Source organism: Symphalangus syndactylus, chromosome 5 (assembly GCF_028878055.3).
Source record: "Symphalangus syndactylus isolate Jambi chromosome 5, NHGRI_mSymSyn1-v2.1_pri, whole genome shotgun sequence".
Taxonomy (NCBI): domain Eukaryota; kingdom Metazoa; phylum Chordata; class Mammalia; order Primates; family Hylobatidae; genus Symphalangus; species Symphalangus syndactylus.
Window position 1 is genome coordinate 36684757 of NC_072427.2, and position 12825 is coordinate 36697581.

Consider the following 12825-nt stretch of genomic DNA (forward strand, 5'->3'; position numbering starts at 1 on the left):
AAGCCACTACTTTTGTGGTGACTTGTGATTGCTACAATTGGAAACTAACAAATAGCAAGATAAATGAGATGTGGTCCCTAGCCCTGAGTAGCCCTTTATGGGACTGTAGCAGAATCCCCTGGAGGGCCCTCCATCAGTTGGAGGACACAACTGATGTTGGGCCCCACCCACAGAGCTCCTGATTCAGTAGGTCTGGGTTGGAGCTGAGAGGCTGCACTTCTCAGAAGCTCCTAGGAGAGCCACTGCTTGGGAACCACATTTTAGAAACCACTGGTGTAGGGCAGTGGGCCTCAAACTTTAATGTGCCTTCACCTGTCCTGGGGAATCTTGCTAAAATGCAAGTTCTGAAGTGTGAATGGGCTTGTTGATTTGTGGATGTGTCTATTGCCTGACTCCTCTGTTAGAATGCACGGTCCCTGAAAGCAGGGCCTCTGCTGTGATTGCCCCTGCTGGGTCCCCAGACTCTGGAGCTGAGCCTGGCTATAGATACCCAATAAACATCTAAGGCATGGATGGACTTGGAGCCCATGAGAATGGTTTAGGCCAGACACAGTGATGTGGGTGTCTTGGGTGCCCTTGCTGATACCACAGAAGTAAATGAAATCCCACAGGGACAGAATGAGGGCTGTGAAGGAAAAGGGGAAGGAGGGGATCCCCAGGGACCTCCATCCCAGGAGAGGGACTCAGCAGGAGTGTCAGTGAAGGAGATGGCCAGGAGAGGAAGGCGCTCCCGTTGGAAGGAAAGGCAGCAGCACCAACAGCTGAGAGCCAGAGGAGGCCTCTGGGAAAGGCTGTTGAGAGGGAAAACTGGGGTACGTGACTCCCACTGCTGGGGGTGTCCACAGCGGCATCTCTTACAAAAAGGGCTGAATGATGCATGGAGGGCGGGGCTCAGATATATGGCTATGTTTTTCTCTCATCTTAAATAATTTATAAAAATAATATGTGTGTGTTGGAAAATATTTAGGAAAAGTCTGAGAAATAGAAAGAATAAAAATGAAATTTCTATAATTGCCACACCCAGAAATGAGGCCTGTTTATATTTTAATGTATTTCAGTGTTTGTTGAACACATGTATGTAACATATACACAATTTTCCTTCAAGTTTGGAGTAATATTCTGTATATCTTTAAATTCTCTTTCTTTTACTTGATACATTTTTCCATAACTATTTTTCATGTTAAAGTGCAAAACATAATTCTTAAGGGATGGATAATAACCTTTTGCACAAATACACCCTAATTTATTTAACTAATCACTTATTTTTGAGTATTTAGATCATTTTGTTGTGGTTTTAATTTATATTATCCTTAGACTATGATGTTCTGCATCTTTGCGTGTGTGTGTGTGTGTGTGTGTGTGTGTGTGTGTGTGTGTTTGTCATTCTCATTTCTTCTTTGGTGAAGTATCTATTCAGTCTTCTGCCTATTTTTAATTGGCAAAATGTATTTATTTTCTCACTGTTGAGTCTTTTTATGTCCTTTGTCAAATATATGATTTGTAAATATCTTCTGCCAGTCTGTGGTTTGTGTTTTCATTTTCACTTTTTTTTCAGAGCAAACATTTTTAATATTGATAAAATCTCATTTATCATTTTTTTCTTTATAGATTATTCCTCTAGTATCTGAAGGTCACGCGTATTTTCTCCTATATTTTCTAGAAGTTTCATAGGTTTATGTTTTACACTTAGGACTATAATCCATTTTGAGTTCATTTTTATGTAAGGTGTGGGTATGTGAGATCCTTTCTTTTTTGTTTTGAATATAGATATGTGAGTGGAAAAAAGACACAAATCGAAAATGTTTTTTATCTGCTCTCACATCACAACAATCAACACAGACTTCTGTGCCCACATATGTGAGGATTTCTCTCACCAGCAAATGAGCAATCAGTTCTGCAGTGGACACCAGCTGGGTGTCCTACGATTCAGTTCTGACACTCTCTACCTAAAGACCGCGTCCGATCCCAGAGATTGAGGACTCAGTCTCACAAGACTGCCCCCCGACTTCCACCGCCAATCGCAAGCCCCTGGTTGTTCTACCTGTGCTTCTGACCAAGCAGCTATAAATCAGGGTCCCCACTACCCTTCCCTTGGGTTTGATGAATTTGCTGGAGTGGTTCCACAGAACTCAGGGGAAACACTGCTTATGTTTACTGATTTATTATAAAGAATGTTATAAAGGATGCAGATGAAGAGACACATAGGGTGAGGTATGGGGAAGGGGGACAGAATTTTCATGTCCTCCTCAGATGCAGCATTCTCCGTAAACCCCACGTGTTCAGCTACCGAGAAGCTCCTGCACCCCTTCCTCCTGGGGCTTTTTTTTTTTTTTTTTTTTTGAGACGGAGTCTTGCTCTGTCTCCCAGGCTGGAGTGCAGTGGCGCAATCTCGGCTCACTGCAAGCTCCGCCTCCTGGGTTCACGCCATTCTCCTGCCTCAGCCTCCCAAGTAGCTGGAACTACAGGTGCCCGCCACCACGCCTGGCGAATTTTTTTTTTTTTTTTTGTATTTTTAGTAGAGACGAGGTTTCACAGTGTTAACCAGGATGGTCTTGATCACCTGACCTCGTGATCCACCTGCCCCAGCCTCCCAAAGTGCTGGGATTACAGGCGTGAGCCACCGCGCCCAGCCTGTTTTTTTTGTTTTGCTTTGTTTTGTTTTGTTTTGTTTTTTTAGACAGGGTCTCGCCCTGTGGCCCAGGCTGGAGCGCAGTGGTGCAGTCTTGGTTCATTGCAGCCTCAACCCCCCAGGCTCAAGCCATCCTCCTATCTCAGCCTCCCAAGTAGCTGAAACTATAGGCATGCCACTGCACCCAGCAAATTTTTACATTTTTTTGTAGAAACAAGGTCTTGTATGTTGCCCAGGCTGGTCTTGAAGTTTTGGGCTCAAGCGATCCTCTTGCCTCAGCCTCTTAAAGAGCTGGGATTACAGGCATGAGCCACTGCACTCAGCCCCTAATTAATAACTTTTAAATAATATTTAGACATATGGTGGGCAGCCTCCATTTGTTCTCTTGTTCCAGGGCCCAGAGGCATCGGGAGCCAGCCCAAAGACCTCTGCCAATGACAAAGTGTTGTACTGACCCTCACACCTCTTCTTTCGAGATGCTTCAAGGCATGATAGGACAATCACTGGGTTTGAAACAAGATGACCCACTTTAGCTTAATTTTCTTCCATCATCATAAGTCGAAAGCGATCCTGCCTGCCTCCCGGCACTGCTTAGAAATCCTGTGAAAGCGTGCACAGGTGGCCGGGCACAGTGGCTCTCACCTGTAATCCCGGCACTTTAGGAGGCCGAGGTAGGTGCATCACTTGAGGTCAGGAATTCGAGACCAGCCTGGCCAACATGCTGAAACTCTGTCTCTACTAAAAATACAAAAATTAGCCGGGCGTGGTGGTACGCACCTGTAATCCCAGCCACTCCGGAGGCTGAGGCGGGAGAATCACTTGAACCCAGGAGGTGGAGGTTGCAGTGAGCTGAGATTGCACCACTGCCCTCCAGCCTCAGCAATAGAGGGAGACTCCGTCTCAAAAAAAAAAAAAAAAAGAGTGCACAGGCAAGGGCATCTCCCATGAAGAGGACCGGACAGATGGAGACCATTCTTCTTGTGCCCCAAGACTGGGGCTCCTATGCCTTACCTGCTTTCTAAGGCACTCCTGTTGGATTTTGGTGGCAACTCTGGGTAGTCATTTTTCATTCCGCAGGACTCCTCCTTACTCACAGTTGAGCCAAGGACAGCCAAGTGACCTGTGACATAACATTGTTCGCAAAATCAGCTGGAACAGAAAACAGCGTCTTGATACTACCACTTGTTTCTCTCCTCCTCCCCAGGACATCATGACCTCCAGTGTGCCTTCAACCTAACAGAACTGCTAAACTCATTGCCTTTCTGCTCTGCCTCTCTTCTCTCCTGCAACAGCCTCTCTGTCTCATAAATATAGTCACCATTTTCTCATGGTTTAAGCCAAGAAACAGTTACAAACTCTAAAATCTTTTATCCAATGCATTAAAAAACTGAGATACTAAATTAGATAAGTTGTTATCCGGTAGAACTCACGAAAGAATCAAATGTTCTTGACAAAATTTAGAACAAAATTTGACCCTGGAAAATGGAGGTGATAGAAATGAAGTCCACAAAAGGAAACTTGCCACGGCAGCAGCTATCATTGGTGAAATTTGATATTGACAAAAATCGAGTTCTGATATAAAATTTAAGTGAAAAAGAATTGGTCCCAATGAAAATAATTTCAGTCCATTGGAAATGAAAAAGTGAAAAAATTGGAAATAGTTTAACTGAGCTTTTTATAAAATTGATCAAGGAATTAAATTGACTTAATGGAGTCCATCCTGGAAAACCCTTTCCTAAGAAAAATTTGTCAAAGTCAGAGAACTTCTGAGTTACATATTTGTATTAAAATATCTCCATAGGCTGGGTGCAGTGGCTCACGCGTGTAATCCCAGCACTTTGGGAGGCTGAGGCAGGCGGATCACTTGAGGTCAGGAGTTCGAGACCGGCCTGGCCAACATGGTGAAACCCCGTCTCTACTAAAAATACAAAAATTAGCCTGGCCTGGTGGCAGACGCCTGTAATCTCAGCTATTTGGGAAGCAGGGGAATCGCTTGAACCCGGAAGGTGGAGGTTGCAGTGAGCCGAGATCACGCCACTGCACTCCAGCCTGGGTGAAAGAGCGAGACTCCGTGTCAACAACAACAAAAACAATATCTCCATAGATATTTGGTAGTAAAAATGAAAAAAAGACAGAGAGAAAAATGTCTCCAGTGGATCCTCCATGAGATTTTCATGAAGAACCCAGGAGTGCTGGTCTGTGGTGGGAGCTTCACCTGGGAGGAGTAGAGAGGGCTGGGAGGGGGTGATGGCTGGTACCTTTGGGCCCCTCTCCATAAAAATGTAGAAAAAATTAGATTATATGACTGCATAGGTATACAGATGAATGCAATCCAGGCTGGATTCCTTATTTTAGATTCATTGTTATTATGTTCTTTTATTCTTCTGATTTTAAAATAAATTAAAATTAAACATTTTTAAGGGCACCTAAGAAGTATTGAGGGCCCTAGGCACTGTGGCTAACAGATAAATTGGCCCTGGTGGGGTCCCAGGGCAAAGGGAAGCAGAAATGTCTGGGTGAACCTGGGGTGGGTGGGGTGGAGAGAAGAGGTGGGGCTGTCTCTGTATCTCCTTAGTGGACAGTGCCCGTGTGACTGCCCCAGCCCAGCTTTCCCATGGATGGATGCTCTGCTCTTCCCAGGGCTGGGGCGTTCATTCAGGTGTCTCTTCGCAATGGATCTTTCACCTCTTAAGGAGCCCTGAGTTCATTTCTGTATTGCAATAAAGAGTTCAGCTGAAACAAACACCCAGTCCTAATGTCCCCTCCTGAAAGTGGTGAAGCCCCTCCCAGAGCAAACCCATTTCATGGTTGTCCAGCCTTGGTTGCATCATCCACTGCAGAGGAGAGCCAGCTGGACATGTGTTTTCCTCTCTGATCTAGCTATGAGCTATTTGGGGCTGAGATTGGGTCTTTCTCTTTTGACCTAGCCTGCTACCATTAAACCCCATCTACATGCCAGTGTTGAGTGCCTATTGCATGCCAGACCCTGTATCCTAGGCTCTGGGAGGACCACATTAAGCAAGACACAGCCCTGCCCTCAAGGGGTTTATCCAGGGCTCGCTGAGGATGGTTTTTCACCTTCAGCATTGACATCCGGACTGGGTAACTCTTGGTTGTGGGGGGTTGTCCTGTGCTTAGTAGGATGTTTAGCAGCATCCCTGGCCTCTCCCAACAGATGACAGGGGCATTCCCTCCCTCCAATATGTGACCATCAGAAATGTCTCCGGACATTGCCGAATGTCCCTTAGGAAGCAAAATAGCTCCCCGGTAAGAACAACAGCTTGGGGAATGGGTGTCAACAATCAAGTCAGAGAGGACTCAGGGAGCACACTGCAGTGCCAACACATCCGTGGCTAGGAATGGAAGGGCGAGGGATGCGGGTCTGGCTGTGAGTGCGCGGCTATCAGGGATGCCTCACGGAAGAAGGGGCTGTTTAGCTTGGGCCTTGGAGCTGGGCAGACCTCTGGAAGAACTGACAGTAGTGTGGAGGAGGAGAATTAAGAGAACTCTTGCCAAGTAAAACTGAGGAGAAATAAGCTCATGTTCCTGCAGAAATGATTGGGCTTAGATACTAGGTAGATCTCATTATCAAATGGAGGGTGCAGGCAGGTATAAATACCTCGAAAATTCTGAACAATACACGGGTTACCCATGGGCTAAATCTAGTCTGAAGATATATATTACTTGGTCTATCTGGTAATAATTTATGAAATGACTTTAAATGGTACCCACCATTCCTTATCATCCATGGACTCAATTATTCACTTACAAATTTTCACCTGCCTGGTTTCTGAAGTCTTGTGACAAGTCTTCCCCTGCCTGGTTTCTGAAGGCTTGTGAGTTTGTAGTTCGAATTTTTAAATATAAAAACTGTAGTGATTTTTCACTTGGGGTTTGTGGACCCTTTTCAGATCTTTGTATGAAATTCAGAGTATCTGGAGGCCCAAAAATTGTGGACAGGGACCTTAAATGTACCTAAATTCTCTGAGCATTATTCTGGTGAGAGAGTCCCTGGCTTTTGTAGAGTTCTGCAAAAGGTCACCCCTTAACCTCCTGAAAGAGGCCTAGCCGGGTAGACAGAGGTCTCTGCAGGGCCCTGGAGGAACTCTTTGCAATCAGCAAAGAAGAGACCCAGGGCTGACTTCCGTAACCTTTTCCTCTCGGTCTATTTTCATTCAGTTGGTGATTTTTAAAAAGTGAATACACTATGAGATCTGTTTCCGGTTACAGTAGGCACTATGACTGTCACCAGAGGGCTGGGCACGTTGATTTAAGGCAGCTGTGCAAAGTCACTAACTTTGTGAACCAGAGAGGAAGCCTTAGATTAGTGATTTCTTCCACCCATTAAGAGGCAGCTCTGGAGGGCAAGGAGCCAGAAAGGGAGACAAGAATTGCATCGTGGAGGTGGGAGTCAGGCCGGGAGAATGTGGGAGGCTGGTGTGAGCCCCACAAGGCATCTCTCCCCTGGCCAGGGCCCACTGGCTGTGCTGCCTCCCAGCAAACCATTCTCAATAGAGGATCTGGTTACTCCAGTTACCTCGAGGTGTAGATGATGAAAACAACTTACAATTTAGTCTGCATTTTAACGGCAATCATGGTTCAGCCCAAGTCTCTGATTTCAGGCATAGCTTGCTAGGGGTTGAGGGAAAGGTAGGGAAGACCTTTGTGGGGCGGCCTGCAAGGTGGGGTGGGGGAAGAGGCAGGAGGCCTGTTCTTGGATCCAAAAGCTTTTCCTCAAGTGGGAGCTGGAATTGTTCTTTGAGATCTAGCCCTGAGGTATTTCTTCTGTGTGGTTCCACCATGGGCAAAGCCTCGTTTGCATTGAAAACACAGCCGGGCACGGTGGCTCAAGCCTGTAATCCCAGCACTTTGGGAGGCCGAGGTGGGCGGATCACGAGGTCAGGAGATCGAGACCACGGTGAAACCCCGTCTCTACTAAAAATACAAAAAATTAGCCGGGCGCGGTGGCGGGCGCCTGTAGTCCCAGCTACTCAGGAGGCTGAGGCAGGAGAATGGCGTGAACCCGGGAGGCGGAGCTTGCAGTGAGCCGAGATTGGGCCACTGCACTCCAGCCCGGGCGACAGAGTGAGACTCCGTCTCAAAAAAAAAAAAAAAAAAAAAGAAAAAAAAAACGGCAATGGAGTGTGATTTTCCTGGCTTCTCTTGGTTTTCTACCACTCCTACCTTCCTGCAGCTTCTGCCTGAGCATCTGCTGGGCCCACCAGGCCTGAGCTAAGCTCTGGATTCCCCGAGACGGTAGTCAGGCTGCATTGCGTGTGTGTGGTGGGGGGGGGGGGCGGTTATGGGCACACACACATGGGTCTGGGTCTCACCTTGACCCCTGAGAGCTTCTTGAAGGGCCTAGAGCACCTTAGGAACCAGGAGAAAGGCACCTGATATAATTAATGAAGGTGAACAAGTACTTTGCAGACAGCCGAGCCCCAGCGACAGGGAAGAAATGTGTATTTCCCTTTCTTCTCTTCACACTCTCCCAGCCTCTCTCCTGACCATTCCTTGAGCTTTGCTCTCTGCTTCCCAACAAAAAAGAATGCTAGACATCAGCTAGTTCTCAACCTTGGCCAAACATTAGTGTCAGCTGGGTAGTCAATGGAATCAGCTGATAGACTTTAATCAGTCCAAGAACTGATTAGCTCAGAATCCCTGGCAGGAGTGGCCCAGCCATCAGTGTTTTTAAAATGTTTTAAAGGCTTTAATTTTTAGAGTAGTTGTAGGTTCATAGCAAAATTGAGGAAGGCACAGAGATCTCCCACATATCCTCTGCCCTCACAGGTGCACAGCCTCTCTCATTATCAACGTCCCCCGCCTGCATCGGTGACTTTTAGAACTCCCCAGGTGATTCCATTGTGCAGGCAAGTTTGAGAAACAGTGCTCTAGAAGAGCTTCTTAAACTTCACTGTGCACAGCAATTACCTGGGTTCCTGGTGACTTGTTAAATGCTGATTCCGATTCAGCAGGTTTGGGATGGAGCTGGAGATTCTTCATTCCAACAAGCTCCCGGGCCATGCTGATGCTGGAGAATGTAAAGAACATGGTCAAAGTGTTGTGAGGAGAACTCTAGCCCCCAGCCCCCTCTCCATTCTATGGGATCTTTCATCCATCCATCCATCCGTTCCCCCATCCATCCATCCACCCATCCATCCAGTTAACCAACCAATATCTATTGATGTGCCAGGGCCTGTGCTAAGATGCTGGGTATGAGATGGAGACCAAGGAGTCAAGCCCCTGTCTTCAAGAAGTCACATTCCAGTGGGGGAAGAGAGGCAGTGTGCAGGTAAACCTGCATGGGAACAGGTCCTTAGAGCAAGGTATTATGATAAGGAGCACCTGGGTGTCCGCCTTGGCTGGCTGGGCAGAGATGGCCACACCAAGCTGACACGGGAGCTGATGACTGAGTGAGGAGAAGCAGCCAGCCCCATGAAAACTAGAGAGCCAGGGTTCCAGGCAGGAGGAGCATGGCAGTCCATGAAGCCCTCCGAGGGAGCCCAGTGGTGGATTGAGGAGGCTGAGAATGAGGGAGGGTAGGGGCAGGGGACAGCTCACTGAGGGCCTTGCAGGCCTGCTGAGGAATTTCAATTCCATTTTCAGGCATTGGGAAGCTATTGGAGAGTTTTGAACAGCTGATGTTATTTTCCAAAACAATGACTCTGCTGGCTACATGGACACAGGCTTGCAGCGGGGGAGGCAGGGGCAGAAATCCCACTGGCAAACAAAGTGGCATCCGAAATGTCACACACACACACACACACACAAACACACACACACCCCAAATCCTGTTTCCTCCACATACCTTAAAATGGAAGCAGTGCCCTTCGAAGAAGCACTGCTCTCAGGCTCAGGAGAAGACCCAGTCTTTCAAAGACTCCTTTGGGAATGTCCAGACTTCCCACTTCAGACAGTGGCCCTTCTGCCATCCACAGCTGGACATCCTTGATTCCCCATTACTCCTCACTCCGTACAGCCAGCACACCGGCTCTGCCATGTGTCCTAGTCAACCCACCTCTCTCCACCCCTCCTCAGCCCTGGCCCCCCTTCCCTCTCACCACAGCTCTGGCATCCATCTCCTTAGGAGGCTTCCTGCTTCCACTCCTGCCCCTGCAATCCTGTGTCGACACAGCCACGGAGTCCACAAGGTGTGAAGAGGCAAAGTCACTGGCTCCACACCCCACAGCTGGCCGGCAGGGGGCAGTCGATCCCCAACACGAGGCGGCTTTTCTCAGGGCTACTCGAACGCGAATCACAGGGAGGCACTCAGGAGTATTCCCCAGGAATAAAATATAACTATCTTAAAGTTTATGAAGTAATTGGCACCTTAAGATGGAATATTTTTGGTCAGGCGTGGTGGCTCATGACTGTAATCTTAGCACTTTGGGAGGCTGACGTGGGTGGATCACTTGAGGTCAGGAGTTCCAGACCAGCCTGGCCAACATGGTGAAACTCCGTCTCTACTAAAAGTACAAAAATTAGCCAGGCATGGTGGCACATGCCTGTAGTCCCAGCTACTTGGGAAGCATCTGTTTGCTGGTTCTATTGTCAGATCTGATTTTCTACACTTTTTTTTTTTTTTTTTGAGACACAGTCTCACTCCATCACCCAGGCTGGAGTGCAGGGGCCCCATCTCCCAAGTTCAAGCAATTCTCCTGCCTCAGCCTCTCGAGCAGCTGGGATTACAGGCTGTGCCACCATACCTGGCTAATTTTTGTATTTTTATTAGAGACGGGGTTTTGCCATGTTGGCCAGGCTGTTCTCGAACCCCTGACCTCAAGTGATCCGCCCACCTTGGCCTCCCAAAGTGCTGGGATTACAGGCATGAGCCATCACACCCCACAGAAAATGTATTTTTAAAAATTAAAATACAGCTTTAAATAAGACAACCAGGCAACATGTAGACAGGCCTTTGGGTGGGTTCCTGTTGGTGAGAGCTCAGATGTAATGAGACAGAGAAGTGCTGACAGCCAAGGAGAAACAGAAACACAAGAGAACGGCCCTATTTCCCCTCTCCTTTCATGCCAAGCCTAGGGCCAAAGGAGACAAGACATGGCCCTGCCTAAGTGCACACCAGGAAGCTCTTTTCCAGATTCCCATAGATGTGAAGGCACCAAGATGAAGAGAATCCAACTGTGAGTCTACAGACCTAGGGTTTACTCCAGCTCCGTCACCAGGACGTTGACCCCAGACAGTCCTCACACACCCACACCACTGCTCTGCCACTGAGAGGAGGTGCCCACTCGGCCAGTCTCTTAGGGCCATTCTGAGGATAAAATATGTCATTATTTTCATGAAATGAGCCTAAAAAGTATAACGTAGGAAGGTTCTTTAGAATCTCATTAATTCAAACTCTAATTTGGAGTTTGAAAAATTTTAAACGGTTTCATTTTTCACAGCAAAGAATAAAATTATGTACGTTCCAAAGCTGTCACTTCATGGACTCGCAGAGGGCAGACTTCATCTCACTCATCACTGCATCCCTTGCAGCCAGCACAGTGCATGATAACTGTTTGCTGTGCATCTGTGTATTCACTTGTGTGTGTGTGCGTATTTGCATGTATTAAACACATGCTGTATACATTTTAATTTGTAATAGAGGCAGCTTTTTGAAAGTCCACTAGGGAAGACAGCAAATAGCAGGAGAGGGCTGGAGAGAGGCTAGAGGGGTTTTTATGTTGGAGTATTCAAAAAATAATGCCAAGGAAGTTGAAGAAATGGGGGCACATGCTAAGAGACTCAATTGTTGAAAAAACTTCCTGTCTCTGCTTTTAGGCTTTTCTAATCATTTAGTGGAGCAAATACTGATTTCAGCAGATCTGATATAGAGTCCACAGACGAAATGGACTAATTTTCTCATCTGGCGAACGTGGGAGAGCTCTGGGGCTGAGATCTACCTCCCTGGTTGAGCTCACTGTGTAGACGGTGGAGTCAGGAGATAGTGGATTGTAGTTATTGCCTGCCTGGGGATGATGGGTCAGAACATGGAATTTGGAGTCAGACATACCTGGGCTTGAGACCTTGTTTGTCAAATAACTAAATGGTTTCTGGCAAGTCGTTAACTTCTCTGAGTTTGTTTTTTCATCCATGAAGTTCACATACTTCCTCCCAAGGTTGTCAAAAGGATTAGAAAGAACACCCGTGGAGTCTTCTAGCAAGAGCCCGACCCCCTGTGGGAGCTTAGACACTCTGGCTCCTCGTGTTGGCCCCACTGCTCAGACTGTGATTTTGGAAAAGAAAGGCCATCCAAAGCTTACCCCAGGGAAGAGCACTCCAGGCCAGTCAGCTGTGGACTCGCTTCTTTATGTTGACTAGTTATGACTCATGACAGGGACAGGTCTCATCTTTGCTTTTGGCAGGTAGCACAATCAGTAGAAAGGTGTTCAATAAATACGTAGTGAAAAGAACTGCACGAGCTTCAGCAAGCTCTTTAACCCATTTATGCCAGGGGTTACAATTTTTTGAATTTTTGCGTGAATGAAAAATCAGACCTTGGCGATGACCTTGAGCAGTAGGATATAAATAACTCCCACATGCTTAGCGTTCCGATAATGGAACACTAGGCAGCAGTGTTTCTTTTTCTCACCTACCAGGAGTCGGGCTTCCAGAGTCATGGTGAGCAGTTAATGAGAGTTAGAGGAGCACCTGTAATGGTGCCTGTTTCCTCTTCCTATTCCTAAATGCTCGTTAGCAAGAAACACTAACCCAGGACCATGGTTTCCTGTACCCCAGACACTGAAACCTACTAATTCAAGCTCACAAGAAGTTGCCTAGGTAATTTCTTCTGATGGATATTTCCAGATGGAGAGAGTGCCTCTCTCTGTTGCCTGCAGTAGCTGAGAAGATAGACAGACACTTTCCCTAAGACTACCTTGCCATGCCATTGATAGGATTTGGGAATCTGTTTGGGGCCTCCCACTGTATTCAATTGAATTGCAGAGATTTAACTTCATTGGTGTTAAAAAGGAAAGATGACAGAATAACAGGCATTAAGTTAAGATCATGCATCTTGCTATATGTTTGCTTAAAAACAAGACCTCTTCCTCACCCCACTTCAGAGATTTACTTCCTTCTCTAGTCCCCAGAGATGAACTCTCTTTACTAGATTTTCTGAACTGAAATGGAGCTCAGTGATTTCACTAGGTGCTGACAGAACAGAGCAAAATCCCAGGGAGACACCAGCTCTTCTGATG